This window comes from Esox lucius, chromosome 24 (assembly GCF_011004845.1).
Source record: "Esox lucius isolate fEsoLuc1 chromosome 24, fEsoLuc1.pri, whole genome shotgun sequence".
NCBI lineage: Eukaryota > Metazoa > Chordata > Actinopteri > Esociformes > Esocidae > Esox > Esox lucius.
This window is the reverse complement of record NC_047592.1, coordinates 14,598,849-14,617,343: the sequence shown is the minus strand read 5'-3', so window position 1 is coordinate 14,617,343 and position 18,495 is coordinate 14,598,849. Positions and strand designations below refer to the sequence as shown.

At 40.0% G+C, this 18,495-nt stretch overlaps 2 pseudogenes; one reads left to right on the top strand and one right to left on the bottom strand.

Moving 5' to 3' along the window:
• Positions 1–91: 91 nt before the first annotated feature.
• On the top strand, positions 92–7,688 carry LOC105020594 (annotated as a pseudogene).
• Positions 7,689–11,214: 3,526 nt separating this feature from the next.
• On the bottom strand, positions 11,215–16,136 carry LOC105020607 (annotated as a pseudogene).
• Between the last annotated feature and the right edge of the window lie 2,359 nt (positions 16,137–18,495).

Below are 18,495 nucleotides of genomic sequence, written 5' to 3'. Positions count from 1 at the left end.
TGTCGTCACACTTAATTGCCAAAAAGTGTTAGCAAATTATTGTATTTTTATACAGCTGTATTAATGATTCGATACTGAAAGATCAATCGCTTTCTGACTGCATTAACTACTGAATTGTGATTTTTGTGCAGTGGATATGCCTGATAATGAATTCAGAAATATCATCTGCCAATGTGAAATCACAATTCTCTCCTGTATCTTCTTTAAGCGCTCAATCGAAATTAATCTATAGTTCATCTGCCCCATCAAAATCCCATTCACTGCCAATCCATTTATTGTTGTGTCATGAGTTGAAGTGATAGGGCGCTTTCATGTCCCCAGTTCACATCATAGTTCACCTGGAATGAGGTTCTTCGAAGAATCTGGATTTGCTTTGGCACAGCCTGCATGGACCTAGCAGGTAAGTTGAGAGTCATGATCTGTTGTGGATTGTATAAAACGTACACATTTTTAATTTAGGTACACTGGAGTCGTCACCATTTTAGCACAGGATAATTGCACAAGGCATGGTCAGGCATGAACAGGTAACGCTTTTTCTAAATGTATCATTTGTCAGAAAGGGGCAATCAGGGATTTTTATATTTGTTAAATAGAATAGCCTTTTAAGAAAATGTGGGAAGGCAGAGTGACTGCCAAGTCACCAGAAGGTTGTTAGATAAATTCCCCTAACTGAAGTGTCATTCTGTCTTAGACCAGGATTGTTGACACTTAACCACATTTCAAATTATTTAAGTGCTTCATGGCTTTAGTTAACTATCCTATCCCAAATATATTTCAGTCATGGTCCTACATTTGTGCTTGTTATATTCTGTTATTAAATCAATGTAGTTGTGAAAAGGTATAAATGCAAATTCATAGATTCCCAGAATTTGAGTAGTTTCAGTGCCTATAGAAATTCTACATCCTCTTGAAGTATTTCTTGTAGTTTTCACATACTGAAAGTTGTGATCAATGTGTCTCAGTTTCAACATGCTTGAAGCGTTCAGCAGGTTTCCATTCGGGACCTATGTATATTGCTCCATTCATTTTCCCTTACCCTCACAAGTGGCAATGTCCAAACGATTATTAACGTCCCCATAACAGGAAGCTGCCTCTGTCATGCTTTGCACTAGGCTTAGTGCCCTTTGGGTGATGTGCTGTGTTGGGTTTGCTGAAAAGTACATTTTACCCAAAAAAACAACTTTTACCAAATTCAAGGATTCAAGATGGGCTTTCTTGATTCTTAGCTTTTTTCTTGCTACTTTAACATGGATATGGCCACATGCACTCTGACAAGTCTTGTTAGCTGTGGTCTGATCTAGGCAGGGTCTTCATCTTCAAATATATAGGCTTTTGGTAAAAAAAAAAATGGTTCTTGTTGATCGTTAAATTTGAAATTCAGTACCCAATAGATTGAACCTACAGAGACACAAATTGCTAAATGTATTGTTAAATTGTGTAAATGTCAGCATTCTTACACAGAAAAATCCCTAACAAATTTAAAAATGACAATACTGTTTATTCAGTTTTATTGACCAATGAATTACATATACTATTTAATTTTTAACGGGAACAGATTAAATGCCTTAAATGGTTAAATGTTATGGACAGTTGTTTGTCACATCCACATTGGCTACGCTAATTAACTTTGTAATTTTGAAGGTGCAAATAAAAATTTTTAAAAAATTGTAATTTAACAATAAACATTCACCTGAAGTGTGGAGTATGAAGTGTGGAGTGTGGAAATAAGTTAAAGGAAAATCTAATGTGTGAAACTGTCAATAAAATAGAAAAACTTCAAGGGGTGTAAAAATTGCTCCCGCCCTATACCTCAGTTGTTTGAGTCCCTGATTGTCCCTTGGAGGTTTGTGGAAATTGTCTCTGAGGCGTTTAGAGGTTTTTTTCATGTACAGTGCCCATCAGAAATATTGAAACACTATGTAATGAGGAAAAGGATACGAAATATATTAATTGTTTTTTCAGCATGATCTTACTCTCAAGAAAAGAAATCTAACCTTTTAATCGGGACTTGTTTGTGGGGAAAAACAGTTATCATAGTTTGATTTCTGATTTTGAGTTCAAGATCAAGCTGCTAAACAAGAGGAAAAGTACTTTAACCTTTTTGCACAAGTGGCCCAACAATTCTAAAGTGCAGTGTATGTAGTTCCAAGTTTTTCAGGTCAGTATGTTAATATTGATATTTAGTGTGATTTCATGTTTTTAAAATGTTGATTGATTTGTTCTGAAGCCCTTTACTGTAAATGTTGTGTACAGCTATTTTTCTAACATTCTTGGTTTTAGGTGTAGAGTTCACATTATATGCTTCTAATTATCTAATAAAATATTTTTAAACAATCAGCTTTATTCACTGGATTTCTAGTGTTTTTATAAAACAGTGGTATCAATAATGTGGTGTATTTGGGGCAAGACTGCAGATTTTAGTTTCCTTTGAGTTAATGTCCAGATTTATTTCAGTGATCTTTAGTAATAAGAACAAATCTTGGCCTACAACGATCAAGAAGACATTGCTGTTTGCATATAATATCCTGTTTTCTTTCAGCCAATTCACTAAAATATACCAAATATCTCGCTTTGACAAGTAGTCTGATGTCCTTTGTGATCTAGATCAGGTTTTCTTGAATTACATTTTTTCCTCTGCCCTTTTTTCAGTCCTAACCAGTTTCCCAGTCCTGTTTGTGCCTGACATACTGCTTTGCATTCAGGCCTAATGGTTCGATTTTGGTCTAATCAAAAAATATTTTATTTTGGCGCTTTCAGAGTCCTTTGGGCGGCATGTCATGCCTCTTACTCTGGCATAGCTTCTGTTTAGCCACTCTACAATAAAAAGGCCTGATTTGATTGTCCTTCTGCTTCAGAGTTTTAATGCAGAGAAGCTCTGTTAGTGGTCATTGGCTTCCTGAACACTTTCCTGATCTAGGCCCTTCTTGCCTGGTTACTTTGTTTGGTCAGACAGCCAGCTCTAGGAACAGTATTAGTGGTTCAAATGTCTTCTGTTTCGTAATGGTGGAACTTTCAATGCTTTAGCAAAAAAACATTTTTCTTTTGAATCTTCTTCAGATCTGTCCCTGGTCTCAAATCTAAGGAGAGTTCCTTGCACTTCATGGCTTGGTTTTTGCTTTGACATACACTCAAGTGTGTGACCGCATGTAATCAAGTGTGTTGCTTTTCAAATTTCATTTGAATTTGCCAGAGATGGACCCTAATCAAGAGACATCTTAAGGATGATCAAAGGTCAGGATGCATCTGAGCTCAATTTGGAGTGTCATGGCAAAGGGTCTGAATACTTTTGTGAGATACTACAATAGGAAGGGACACATTTCTAAAAACTTGTTTTTGCTTTGTCATTATGAGGTATTTTTTGTAGATTGTTAACTTAGAAGTGTCTATACATTTTTGCTAAGTCTACACAACATTATGTGGAGGAAATTATAAGGATCTGACTGTTTCCCAAAAGGCAATGATACCTATGTGTGCAAGCACTTGCCACTTTTAGGTATACCTATCTCTAGTATAGGGTGGGACCTCCATCCGCTTCAATGTTTAGCGCGTTCTTTTCTGAGACGCTCTTTTCCACATCAATGTTGTCAAGAGTGATTGTGTCCTTTTTTTGTCAGTTTGAACAAGTGGCCATTGTGCCCTGAGCTGTATTTAACAGTGTTTTTACCCACAAAACTGACACTTATTGCACAGATTGTCTTCCCAAATCACGATGTCATAATTCTAAAACTCGTGTCTGCATGCTTTACAAATTCAGTTGCTGCCTCTTGATTAGCTGTTCGGCTATTTGCGTTAATGAGCAGCATTGCCTCAAAGTGGTCACTGAGTGAAGTTATCTACATTAAAAGATAAAGGGAACGTTGTATATTAAACAGTAAGGCACAAGGGGGTGTTGTGTATGGTGGTAAGTGTTCAGTTATCTCCTTCTATTGTCTGGGGCCTGGGCCGCCCGGTTCTAACTGATTTGAGTTCGTCCTTATCTTTGAATGGGCGGTCTCAGTAATGTCTCTGTTTTGACTACGACGACCGTGCAAGCCATCTTTTCTTTAACGTTAGGTCGCGAGATATCTATTATTGGTAAGTGTACCAGGCAACACATTACTCGTACGTTAAACAATTTCAACACTTGTATTCAACATTTTGAAGTTGACTAAAATGTTATATTAATATGTTGCATAACAGCTCTGACAAATGTGGTCGTGAGCGTATTCTGCGATAGTTAAATGTGTTCCCAATCACCGAACGTTACGGTAATGTACACACGCAGAAGTGCCTAGGGTAGCTATCAAATTTCACCCGTTACGTTGGACATTATACTTTTATATTCTGATTGTAGACTATTTGATGAACATAGCGTTGGTGAAATTATATGTACGTCTGCGTTTTCAAAGTTGGAATATGACTAGTTTCTGGAATGGTAGCTATGTTAGCTAGCTAAGTCAGGTTAGCCTGATGTCCGAAACCAGACTGGTTTTGCAATGGCAGCCATGTTGGCTAGATGTTGCCGGCAATTGAACAATACGAGCGTGACTCCATACAGTTCCATAATTCATTTAACAAGCAAACCTACAGCGACATTAACACTAAGGTCATTTGCGATTATGTGGAGGTTTACAGATATGTAGTTTGTGATGTTAACACATTTAATCTGTTTATGCCTTGTATTATATGCTGAATTTGAAAGCTGTCAGAAATTAACAGCACTTCGGATTAGTCAGTGACGTGTCGAATCAAGATATTCAATAGTTGTAAAAAAAAAAAAAAAAAAGGGCACTTTTACAATATTATTATTATCTTACACTAACAGGGATGTCAAGGTAGAGGTAAGGTCCCTTAATTGGTACAATTAAAGTGAATGTATAAGTATTTGGTGAGCCTTAAAGGATTCCCAAAACTTACTTTTTTTGTCATATTCGAGAGACAGAAATGGGGTGTATCCCTGGAGCATGGAACATGTTGTGCCCACCACACTAAGATTGTGTGGGAAAAACCATGTTCTTTTTTTCTTTTGGACAGTGAAGGCTGAGATTTGGTTAGAGTTACCCCTTTAAGGTCCTGAGGAAATTGTGATATTTTCTTTGGGATAAATTGTTGATAAATTGTTACCACCTTTTTGGTAATGTCCCTCTCTCACCTCTAGCTTTCGTATTACACTTGCAAGGATGGTCAAGATCTTCGTCGGGAACCTCCCTCGCGAGGCAGACAAGGATGAAATCCAGGCATTATTTGCAAAGTTTGGTGAGGTCACAGAATGTGCCATCATCAAGAACTTTGCTTTTGTCCACATGGATGATCGTAAGTCTGCCACCAAAGCCATCCGCAGCCTGCACCTCCACAAGCTGCATGGTACAGCGATAAATGTTGAGGCTAGTCGCGGAAAAAACCAGGGAGCTGTCAAGCTCCACGTAGCCAATGTGGAAAAAGGCTACGACAATGCCCTTCGGGAACTGTTTGAGGAGTACGGCACAGTGTCTGAATGTGCCATTGTCAAAAACTTTGCATTTGTGCACATGGACAACTCTGATGAGGCTATGGATGCCATCAAAGGATTAGACAATAGTGAATTTCTGGGTAAGATTTTCAGAGAGAATATTGAATTTAGGAAATTAATTTAGGAAGTACTCATTCTGAACTGTGCTTTTTGTCTATCACTCTCCCTTAATCATCATCATCAACTTATGCATATTTTTCTCTAACAGGGAAACGTATCCATGTGCAGGTATCAAAGAGCCGTCCCAGGAATGAAGAGGAAGACTACCCCCCACCCCCCCATGAGCGAGGAGGATACTGGCCCTCCAGGGGTTACCCTGGGGAGGGACTTGAGCCCCCTCCTAGCTATCTAAGAGGTCGCCACCCACACCCTCATCTTGGCTACCCCGTCCCCCCCTCCCCCGCCCCCTCCCCCTAGACAAGCACCTTACCCCGATCGTGCTTATGAGTGCGAGAGGGAAAGCTATGCCGTGGTGGATTACTATGAGAAATACAGGGCTCGTCCTGCACCTTACAGCATAACGTCTTATGACGAGAGGCGTGTAGGCTCCTTACCCCCTCCTCCCCCACCCCCCCCTTCTATGGTCAGAGAGCATCTTATCCCCCCTGGCCTCGACCCATACGAGCGTCGCCCCCTTCCCCCTCACCCGTCTGCGTACTATGCTAGGGACCGCAGTCCCATTCGAGGGGCACCGCCTCCCCCGATGCCACCCGCCGGTAACGGCTACTCCTACGAGCGCTCTCGTCTTTCTCCTGTCTCTCGCCCCGCGATGTACAGCCTACCTCGTACCAGGGATCCCTACGCTGACAGCTTGCCACCGGCGCCGCCAACGGCCCGCTATTACTAAGCGACGCGCACTGCCTGTTTGACTAAAGGTGAGAATAGGCCTGCGCTACAAATAGTCTAATGGGAGGCGGAGTCGTGAATGTCCTATTTTGAAGGTCAGAGGTTGCTCAAGGCACTGTTTAAACAGGCTTCATGCCTCCATGCTCAGTGAGAACTGGTCTTAGTTGCCCTTCGGTAAACCTCCTGATTAAGTGTGAGACGCCTGAATTGGTAGAAAAGGCATGTATTGAGAGCTCGGTCACAGATCGGGATTTTACTCTCGTCGGCTCTACTGGTTTGCACGTGCAATGATTGAACTAAAAAGTGTTGGTAAAACTGAGATGTATGATATTTTCACCATTACAATTTAATTAATATGCTTGTCCAACGCCGGCAAACTGACTGAGGTCGACAGTCCAACATCTGTTTCCTCCGACACACTTTGTTTGGCTGACTTCCTGGTCAGTTGGTGAACAATGTGACAAGAACCAGCGCGGCTTAGAGGGGCATGTTTCGGAGGATGCATGTCCCGGTCTTCGCCACTCCTGAGCTTGTTAGGCGCCACTGCGGTGAGACAACCTAACAAATGTGGATGCCGTCAAAGTCTACAAAATAATGAACCATAGCTGTTGCTGCTGGTGGTGATGGTGATGATGATCATGGACAGTAGTTCGTTAAGTGGAAACAGGTGTTCGCTGGAGGGAGTGACGAGCGCTTGACTTGTGTGGTTTGCTCTCTTTCCAGGTTTAAATATTTCATCAAGATCTGCGTGCTCGTCAGCGCCGTCGTCTCCGGATGTACGTGACGCAATACTTCCCTCGTCTGGCTGAGCGCGTTTCGATCTCCTCCATCACTCAGGGGGAATTGTAATGCACGACGTCTCGTCATTTAAAAAACACTTGTTGCTCGTATTGTTTTGCCGTTTTTTGTTTTGAAATTGTTTTATAGTATTGTTTTGAGTTACTTTTTAATATTATACGTAGTCAAGCATTTTTATTTCATTCCAATATTTAGTCCCCTTGGTATACTGTAACATGTGACATGATTCAAACTTTTGCTGTTAAATCAAATTAAAAAAATTTAATAGAAGGAATCTGCAACACGTTATTACGAAGATGTCAATAATTAGATAATTCTCACTGTGTATCCACTTGAATACAAACCATGTGTACTTTTAAATTAAACCACTCTGCGTCAGTGTATTACAGCGTAATAAAAACACTACGTCGGACTTCAACTTTGAGCTAGTTCGGCTAATTTGTTATGTGGATAATGTTAGTTGTGTTGATGGTAGCTAGTTGCCCCAGTGTGGATAACATTCTCATTTGTCATCAGAAGACATGATTTTTAACCAAATAAAATGGCATAGTAATTTTGAACGTTTTGATCTCATAATTTTGATTTTATCGCATATTCGTTTCACTATTAGTAATTAAATGCCGCAGGACCAGGCGTTTCTAAGTACATTTTAACTACTGAATCGTGAAGGGAGATGGATACATGCGTGGTATTGGTGTTTTTAGTATTGTCCGCCCCTCAACAAATCTGAAAAAACGTGATCATCACTTCGACTTGATGCGCCCAATCACAAATAAACAATATAAATCTGCCCTTTCATAGCCCCTTTAAATAGCCACTTTGTTTTGGGGTTGGATTAAAGGCTTTGTCATGTCCCATTTCACCATAGTACACTTGGCCTGGTGAGTGTATTCTGAGTGACCTCATTCTGGATGATTCTTGACACAGCCTGCAGGAACGTGCTCAGGTAAGCTGGGATCAGTTTTGGGTTTGTTAGCTTTCCGATGTTTTTGGGAAATTAGCTCCTCGTGAGTTATCATAGACGTGTATGCAAGCATGTACTGTAAATCAGCGGTAGGCACCTGGCTTCTGACGGGCAAAGAGGTGTGTATATAAATGTGTATGTACACTCACCTAAAGGATTATTAGGAACACCTGTTCAATTTCTCATTAATGCAATTATCTAATCAACCAATCACATGGCAGTTGCTTCAATGCATTTAGGGGTGTGGTCCTGGTCAAGACAATCTCCTAAACTCCAAACTGAATGTCAAAATGGGAAAGAAAGATGATTTAAGCAATTTTGAGCGTGGCATGGTTGTTGGTGCCAGACGGGCCGGTCTGAGTATTTCACAATCTGCTCAGTTACTGGGATTTTCTGGGATTTTCACACACAACCATTTCTAGGGTTTACAAAGAATGGTGTGAAAAGGGAAATACATCCAGTATGCGGCAGTCCTGTGGGCGAAAATGCCTTGTTGATGCTAGAGGTCAGAGGAGAATGGGCTGACTGATTCAAGCTGATAGAAGAGCAACTTTGACTGAAATAACCACTCGTTACAACCGAGGTATGCAGCAAAGCATTTGTGAAGCCAAAACACGCACAACCTTGAGGCAGATGGGCAACAACAGCAGAAGACCCCACCGGGTACCACTCATCTCCACTACAAATAGGAAGAAGAGGCTACAATTTGCACAAGCTCACTAAAATTGGACAGTTGAAGACTGGAAGAATGTTGCCTGGTCTGATGAGTCTCGATTTCTGTTGAGACATTCAGATGGTAGAGTCAAAATTTTGTCCATCCCTTTATGACCACCATGTACCCATCCTCTGATGGCTACTTCCAGCAGGATAATGCACCATGTCACAAAGCTCGAATCATTTCAAACTGGTTTCTTGAAAATGACAATGAGTTCACTGTACTGAAATGGCCCCCACAGTCACCAGATCTCAACCCAATAGAGCATCTTTGGGATGTGGTGGAACGGGAGCTTCGTGCCCTGGATGTGCATCCCACAAATCTCCATCAACTGCAAGATGCTATCCTACCAATATGGGCCAACATTTCTAAAGAATGCTTTCAGCACCTTGTTGAATCAATGCCACGTAGAATTAAGGCAGTTTTGAAGGCGAAAGGGGGTCAAACATGTATGGTGTTCCTAATAATCCTTTAGGTGAGTGTATATACGTGTGTGTGTGTGTATCTATACACATACACGTTTTTGTCTGAGTAGATGGTCAGGACGGCACAAAATATTTCTACACTGCAAGCTGACAACTTAGCTGAAAAATCTATTACATTTGCCCATTTGTTATTGTATTCCTGGTATAAAGTCTTTCAATTCTTAATTTTTTTTTGGTAATACTTGGGAACCGATTTCCAAAAGTTAAACACATTTACAGCTGAATTCCTGGTGGTTGTAGTCTTTAAACTCGAAACTAATATCTGTAAATCTATAGATTTTGGTTAATGAGTTTTTAAACCCTCCCTTGCCACCTATCTCTTGTTGTGTTGGTTTGTACAGCTTTAATGGTGAAATACTGTGTTCCGTCCCCCATCCCCAGTGACGTGTCCTAATAAACATGTTTGCAACCATGTTGTTTGTTCCCTCTTGTTCATTGTGTCCTTTTCAAACATTGGTACAGATTTGGTTGCATTTTGATTTGTTATCACCACAAAATAAATATCATTTATATAGGACTGCTGATAATTTGTCATTTTCTTGGCGGGGTCATACAAATTAAATACCCACTTTTCAAATCAAGGTCTATACACAAATGTCCCAGTTTTTCAAAAGCTATATCTGGAATTTACATTAAATTGGATTAAATGGCTAAATATAGAGTGAAAATGCGATCCATTTCCATTGCTGAATCCAAGAGGGACCCGTTAGACTTCCCTTTCAACCTTGGACCTCCTTTTTTACGTTCAGGTACTCTGAACTGAGGTTGTGAAAATGATCCCAGTTGTAGGGTTGAATTAGACCCTCCTGTGGCCCTTTCCAGCTAGTGTGCGACAATGTAGCCTACTCATGCAAAGTGGAATTCCTTAAGATGTTCCTCAGCCACTCCGTGGACATCACTCTAATGTTCGTCAGCAACATGTGACAACGGAGGGGTCCCTGGGCAAGTGCCTGTGTGTGTTGGGATTCACACCCTGTCTGCAATGAAGACTTGTGTGACTGTGCCGTCTGTTTCCTATTTGTGGAAGTCGACTGCCCTCTGCTGGATCGTTTGTTGACTGGCACTATGGCAGTGAGCCACCTCCACAATCCTTTGAAAGAGATCAGACAGGGGGGCCTCTAGCTGGTCATTTAATGTTTTGAGAAGGAGGGGTATACGGTTTAAATTCTCACAAGAACAGTGATCATTAGTTTGGGCCTCAGGAAAGATTGTCTTTTTAATTCATTGGTGGGCAAACTGTAATCATATTTATAGGCACTGCTCTACAAATTAAACACACATTTTATCAAATCTAGGCTTTGCGTTTGCCTTTGGAGTCTGTTATTATTGTCAACTTATTCCATATGTCTCTAAGCATTTGTTTTCATCAGAAGACTCCTTTTATTAGTATAGGTAGTGGTTTATAATAATGTTGGTATTTTCTCACAAGGAAGTACATTTTCTTGCTAACCACTTACATAGAATGCTATGTCGTTTCTTATCTCACCTGTTTACATTATAGTAGTACAACTAATATAATACCTTACAAAAATTTGGTTTCATACTTTATAATGTAGGAAATATATAAAGTATAGCAGAGGTATTCAACCCTCAGGTGTTCTAAAATGTTGTTATGGCCTTGAACAGGCACAATTGATTCACCAATCAAGGGCTTGACTGTTAGATGACAAGCCTGGTCAGGTTAGCTAGCTCTAGAATAGAATACATTGAGGGTCAAACACTCTGCTGAATGGTCTGTTTTCATCCAAATATCCACTTCAAATCAAAAAGTGTTACATTAGACCCAAAGATTACTATTATCCCTGCCTATGGATTACTTACATTTCCCTAATATTACTTTCAGTGGAATTGTTAACTACGATTTCTCAACTGTTTTTATGTTAACCCAAAATGTTTTACTTTGTGCCCTTGGTCTTCCCTACTGTTTATTAAAAGTATAAATGTCCGTCACAGAATTTTGACCTGCATGAAGGAAGCTCACTGTGATTAAGCTCAAGATGTTGGACACAAATAGAGCCAAAAGCTTGGGGTCGACCAAGCTTGCAAGACCAGTACCTACGGTTGAAAAAAGTTAGATATTAATTCTCAGAGAGACAGGTTTAAGTTCTCCATTTTGAAATTCTTATGTTAGGACTATGCACAATACACATGAAATCTCATCTTCATCCGCTTATCTGGTATCGGGTCGCGGGGGCAGCAGCTCCAGCAGGGGACCCCAAACTTCCCTTTCCCGAGCATTTGCCAGCTCTGACTGGGGGATCCCGAGGCGTTCCCAGGCCAGTGTCGAAATATAATCTCTCCACCTTGTCCTGGGCCTACCCCGAGGTCTCCTCCCAGCTGGACGTGCCTGGAACACCTCCCTAGGGAGACGTCCTGGTGGCATCCTTACCAGATGCCCGAACCACCTCAACTGTCTCCTTTCGATGCAAAAGAGCAGCGGCTCTACTCCGAGTTCCTCACGGATGGTTATGAAATATAAATGCCTTTTTATAATGAGAGGCAAGCATATATATAAAAGCATATATATATATATATATATATATATATATATATATATATATATATAAAATATATATATATATATATATATATATATATATATATATATATATATATATATATATACACACAGCTCTGTAAATAATTAGGAGGCCACATATTTCTTCAATCAGCATCTCTACATGTATGGCAGCCATTCCAGTGTCGGTTAAATTCCAACACCGGCACACCTCATTTTAATTAATGAGGTACTGATTAGGTGATTAGCTGAACAAAATCTAATTTAACAAGGAAAAGTATAAAAACCACTGCTGTGTTCATCACTATCCTCTTGCAATAAGACCTGCTGGATGGCAAAAACAGTGCAAGTAGTACCTCAAAGGTAATTTGAATAAAACAATGAATATTCAGCATGACAAAATAATTGAAAAGAAAAGCTTAAATTGAGGAAAAGAAAGGTTCAATTCTGTCTTTACTGGCAGAGGGATACAGTGAGCGTCAGGTTGCTTCCATCCTGAAAATGTTAAAGACGGCGGTTCATAAGAACAAGGTCAAGCAACAGACATTGGACACAACAAAGCTACAGACTGGCAGAGGGCGAAAACAACTGTCTACTGACTGAGATGACCGTCAACTCATTTGAATGTCACTCAACAACCGTAGGATGACTTCAAGTGACCTACAAAAAGAATGGCAAACAGCAGCTGGGGTGAAGTGCACGGCGAGGATGGTTTGAAACAGGCTTCTATGGGGAGTGCTGAAGTCGTGCAAAGCTATAAAAAAGCCCTTCATCAATGAGACACAAAGAAGAGCCAGGCTGAAGTTTGCAAAAGACCATAAGGATTGGACCATAGAGAAGTGGAGTAAGGTCATCTCTGACGAGTTAGATTTTCAGCTTTGCCAAGCACCTGGTCGTCTAATTGTTAGACGGAGACCTGGAGAGGACTACAAGCCACAGTGTCTTGCACCCACTGTGAAATTTGGTGGAGGATCAGGGATGATATGGGGATGCTTCAGCAAGGTTGTAATCGGGCAGATTTGTCTTTGTGAAGGACGAATGAATCAAGCCAAGTACAAGGTTATCCTGGAAGAACACTTGCTTCCATCTACTCTGACAATGTTCCCCAACTCTGACAATGTTCCCCAACTTTCCATCAGGACAATGCTCCATGCCACACAGCCAGATCAATCAAGGTGTGGGTGGAGGACCACCAGATCAACACCCTGTCATGGCCAGCCCAATCTCCGGACGTGAACCCCATTGAAAACCTCTGGAATTTGATGAAGATGAATGGTCACAAGCCATTAAATAAAGCCGAGCTACTTGAATTTATGTGCCAGGAGTGTCATAAAGTCACCCAACAGCAATGTGACAGACTGGCAGAGAGCATGCCAAGTAGCATGAAAGCTGTGATTAAAAATCAGTGTTATTCCACCAAATATTGTTTTCTGAACTCTTCCTAAGTTAAAACATTAGTATTTAGTTGTTGAAAAATGTATATGAATTTGTTTTCTTTGCATTATTTGAGATCTGGTTATTTGGACCAGTTTTTATTTTCTACAAATAAATACACTAAATGAGAATATTTTTATTTGGAATTTGCGAGTAATGTTGTCAGTAGATTATAGAATAAAACAAAACTGTTGATTTTACTCAAACACATGCCTATGAATAGTAAAACCAGAGAAATTGATAATTTTGCAGTGGTCTCTTAATTTTTTCCAGAGCTATATACACTCACCTAAAGGATTATTAGGAACACCTGTTCAATTTCTCATTAATGCAAATATCTAATCAACCAATCACATGGCAGTTGCTTCAATGCATTTAGGGGTGTGGCCCTGGTCAAGACAATCTCCTGAACTCCAAACTGAATGTCAGAATGGGAAAGAAAGATGATTTAAGCAATTTTGAGCGTGGCATGGTTGTTTGTGCCAGACGGGCCGGTCTGAGTATTTCACAATCTGCTCAGTTACTGGGATTTCCTGGGATTTTCACGCACAACCATTTCTAGGGTTTACAAAGAATGGTGTGAAAAGGGAAAAACATCCAGTATGCAGCAGTCCTGTGGGCGAAAATGCCTTGTTGATGCTAGAGGTCAGAGGAGAATGGGCCGACTGATTCAAGCTGATAGAAGAGCAACTTTGACTGAAATAAGCACTCGTTACAACCGAGGTATGCAGCAAAGCATTTATGAAGCCACAACACACACAACCTTGAGGCGGATGGACTACAACAGCAGAAGACCCAACCGGGTACCACTCATCTCCACTACAAATAGGAAAATGAGGCTACAATTTGCACAAGCTCACCCAAATTGTACAGTTGAAGACTGGAAGAATGTTGCCTGGTCTGATGAGTCTCGATTTCTGTTGAGACATTCAGATGGTAGAGTCAGAATTTGGAATAAACAGAATGAGAACATGGATCCATCATGCCTTGTTACCACTGTGCAAGCTGGTGGTGGTGGTGTAATGGTGTGGGGGATGTTTTCTTGGCACACTTTAGGCCCCTTAGTGCCAATTGGGCATCGTTTAAATGCCACGGCCTCCCTGTGCATTGTTTCTGACCATGTCCATCCCTTTATGGCCACCATGTACCCATCCTCTGATGGCTACTTCCAGCAGGATAATGCACCATGTCACAAAGCTCGAATCATTTCAAATTGGTTTCTTGAACATGACAATGAGTTCACTGTACTGAAATGGCCCCCACAGTTACCAGATCTCAACCCAATAGAGCATCTTTGGGATATGGTGGAACGGGAGCTTCGTGCCCTGGATGTGCATCCCACAAATCTCCATCAACTGCAAGATGCTATCCTATCAATATGGGCCAACATTTCTAAAGAATGCTTTAAGCACCTTGTTGAATCAATGCCACGTAGAATTAAGGCAGTTCTGAAGGCGAAAGGGGGTCAAACACAGTATAAGTATGGTGTTCCTAATAATCCTTTAGGTGGGTGTATATATATATAGAATTGTTATATAGTCATGTAGGTTTTATATACTGCATACAAGACTGACTGGTGATTTGATATACAGTGGTATGAGTTGTTTGGGAGGATGAGAACTGAAGGTACCAGCCTTGAATAAGTTCTGATTTGAGCACGTAAAATTGCATTGCTTTTCACTGTAACAAGAATTAGGAATGTAATGGCATGTGTAGAATGATTAGACAGTTCATATACTCTGCTTTGACACTTTGTATTTTTGTATGTGTGATGATGCAGACCTGATGGGCTATTTTCTTCTATAAATGTTTTGATGTATTCCCTTTGGTAACGTGCAACTTATCATGTTAACATTTGGTGAGATTAGCCATTTTATACCATTTTACAATTTGGAGGTTGAAACATGGAGGCTGATACCGTAAATACTGTAGCAAATTTGTCAAGCGTTTGGGCAAAATACTGTAAATATTTTACTCAAATGCTAGAGAAATTTGATAATACTGTACATTTTCTTTTTACAAATGAATTTTAAAATATTAGCCTATTTTACATCTTACCCTGAAAATTCAGCTTTGTCCCATTCCCAAACAGTATCTCTCCACCTAATTCCACAGCAAAGTAGTAAGTCTCAGTATCAGAGAGGCTGAGGTTCCTCTTGGGGAGGTTGTAGACACAGCTCTGTGTAGGAGACCCAGACTCAGGGCTCTTCATACACTGACCACTCCTGTCTCCATTGGTATAAATGATTCCTGGAGGAGATTCTCCTGAGTCATGTCTGAACCAATAGACACTGTGTTCTCCTTCACAGGTCCCAGTGTTTATTGTACAGTTCAGAGTCACAGAGTCTCCTAGATGGACTGATTCTGATACAGGCTGGTGAATAAGATGCTTCGTCCTTGTATGTGGACCTTTTAAAATAAAACAAAGGAATGATATGATTCCATATTAATAGCACGATTGTCACATACAGAAGACCAGACTGAGTTACATTGTATGTTATTTCTCTTCTGTTCTACTTACCATCATATATTAAAAACACACCACTCCCAAAGGTCACAGTTTTCATAAATCCATGCAGGACAGTAATACATCCCAGTATCTGACTCCCTTGCATCTGCAATGGTCAGCACTAATGTGTCCCCGCTCTTTTTTATAGCAAATCTAGGGTTGTGGTCAAACTCCCCACAGAATTTTGGATGTGTAGAACGAGCATGAATAGATAATATAATCACTGGAGTTTGTCCCGCTGTCATTTTAAACCAGTTGTGGTAGTTTCTACTTCAATCAATCAATCAATCAAATGTATTTATAAAGCCCTTTTTACAACAGCAGTTGTCACAAAGTGCTTTACAGAGCCCTAACAACGGGCATTTCAAATGTACTTCATCTTCTTGGTTGAATGTCTTCAGGACATCAGACTGAAGTGTTGTAGGCTGAGATTGCCCTTAAAACATATTAGAAGAGAACAAAGACATCTCATCACCTCTCTCACGCTGCATGGCATAGTTCCATCACCAATTAAAAAATGTTTCATACCAATTCCTAAAACATATCTGTGCTTATGATCAGACTAAAATAGAGATACATTTTCATCCCTAATGAAATACTCAGACCGGCCCGTCTGGCACCAACAACCATGCCACGCTCAAAATTGCTTAAATCACCTTTCTTTCCCATTCTGACATTCAGTTTGGAGTTCAGGAGATTGTCTTGACCAGGGCCTCACCCCTAAATGCATTGAAGCAACTGCCATGTGATTGGTTGATTAGATATTTGCATTAATGAGAAATTGAACAGGTGTTCCTAATAATCCTTTAGGTGAGTGTATATGATGTACATATATCCTTATCCTAATTCCAATAATTCTAATTAGAAATGAATACGGGTACGTGATGATTATGACTGGCAAGCTCACATTGTAAGGTTTCAATATCTTTATGAATTTGTATTAATGTTTACGTATTGTCTTGTTGAGATAATCTCAGAATAATCTATTTTTGCCAGGACCAACATGGGAGAGCTTGCCCTGTATTAACTTCCACTTATTTTATGGTGTCAGTATCAGTTTTAATTCGTTTTTACATATACATATAATCTCTGAATTAACAATAGAGGGCAATCTCTTATTAATTCTGACCATTGACTTTCACAGCTGATGAAATTGGTTTTGCCCAACAATAGAATTTCTGAACCATCTACCAGAAACCTCAAAGAGGCTTGTCTTGCCATTTTTATGGGTGTTGACCTGACTGCAGTTTGGAAATGTAACAGACTTTGGTGGGCACATCACCTACGATGGCCACTGGAACACCAAAGAAGTGTACACTTCACAGATGAATTGGCAATGAAATATTTGTATTTTTTTTCTCTTTAGTTTCCCTTGTCAGATTAATAATGGGGACAAGAGATTGTGGTATGAAAACCTTGAGTAAAAACCTTGTGGGTTCCGATGAAAATGGAGGTGGAGACATTGGTTGCATTCACTATTTCACCTTTTCCTCAAGTTGCACTAGCAATAAACATCTTTTGACCAAGGCCAATAGGATTCCATTTCAGAAACACACTACTCATAATCTTGATTAATATAGGTAGATAGCAGTTTGTCTTGAGTGCAAAGGTCACACCATGGGAAATTTGCAACATAATTATCCATATTCAAATTACACAAAAACACTTTGTATTGGTATCCAACTTTAGAAGAAACAAGATGCTAACAATGCAGTGACAGGATGTCTGTTCATGTCTGTTTGTTGTTGGTTGGAAACATCTGACCACAAAGACCTTCATATGAGGGGTGTGTATGTTCTTATTTCTGTCTCTTTTCACACCATGAAGTTGAAACTGACCACAGGCCAAGAATGTTGTGCTTGCAGAGAAGATTTAGATGAGTCTGCAGAGAGCACAGACAAGTCAACACACAACATTAGATAAGTCCCAAACCACAGGCCTCCATCATAGTATTCTGTATCATGCATTCAAAGCTGAGAGCTCCAGGTCAGTCTTCCTGTGTTGATTGTTGCTCATCTTCAGCAGAGAGAGAATAACATGAATATACTACAGTGGAAAATAACTAGGCCTGTCAGTGTCAACATAAAACAAACACAAAATAAATTGTTTACACATAATTAGAATGACCACAGTTTATGCCACTTCTTGCAGTGTTGCCAAGTAAAACCAGTTACTCTTAAGCTGGTTGTGTTCAAGCAAAATGTTGAATTTGGCAATAATGACCATGCCTTCCCATTGACCTTTAAGGGCTGGAATTTACTGTTGTAAGGGAACCAACAGGAAAATGTATTGCGTTGCTCTTTTGTTAGCTTGAATCTGACTAGTAATCTGACATCTTTGCTGGTCGGTGCAGTTTAAACTCAAACTAACAGTAAAAAACCAACAAGTATGTGAACAAAATTAAAATACTGAAGAAACACTCATATGAGATTTGAGGTTCGAAATTATTCATCGCAGGTAAAGAATATTTTAAATGCTTTACTCTGGTAGGCTAGTTGGCACACATACTACTGATGTTTTATAACGTATTTCTGACGTTTAGTTTCATAGCTGGATTATGAAACCCTACGTCAAACACAATCTGCGATATGACTTTGTTGTGCTTGCAACTACATCATGCATACGTTCAACAGTGATCTAAACACTTGGACTGTACAGAGCCTTGTGTGATTTTTCCTTACTTCATTATTCCCCCTTTCGGACATATTTCCCAGAGATACAGTGCGGGACCTGCTGCT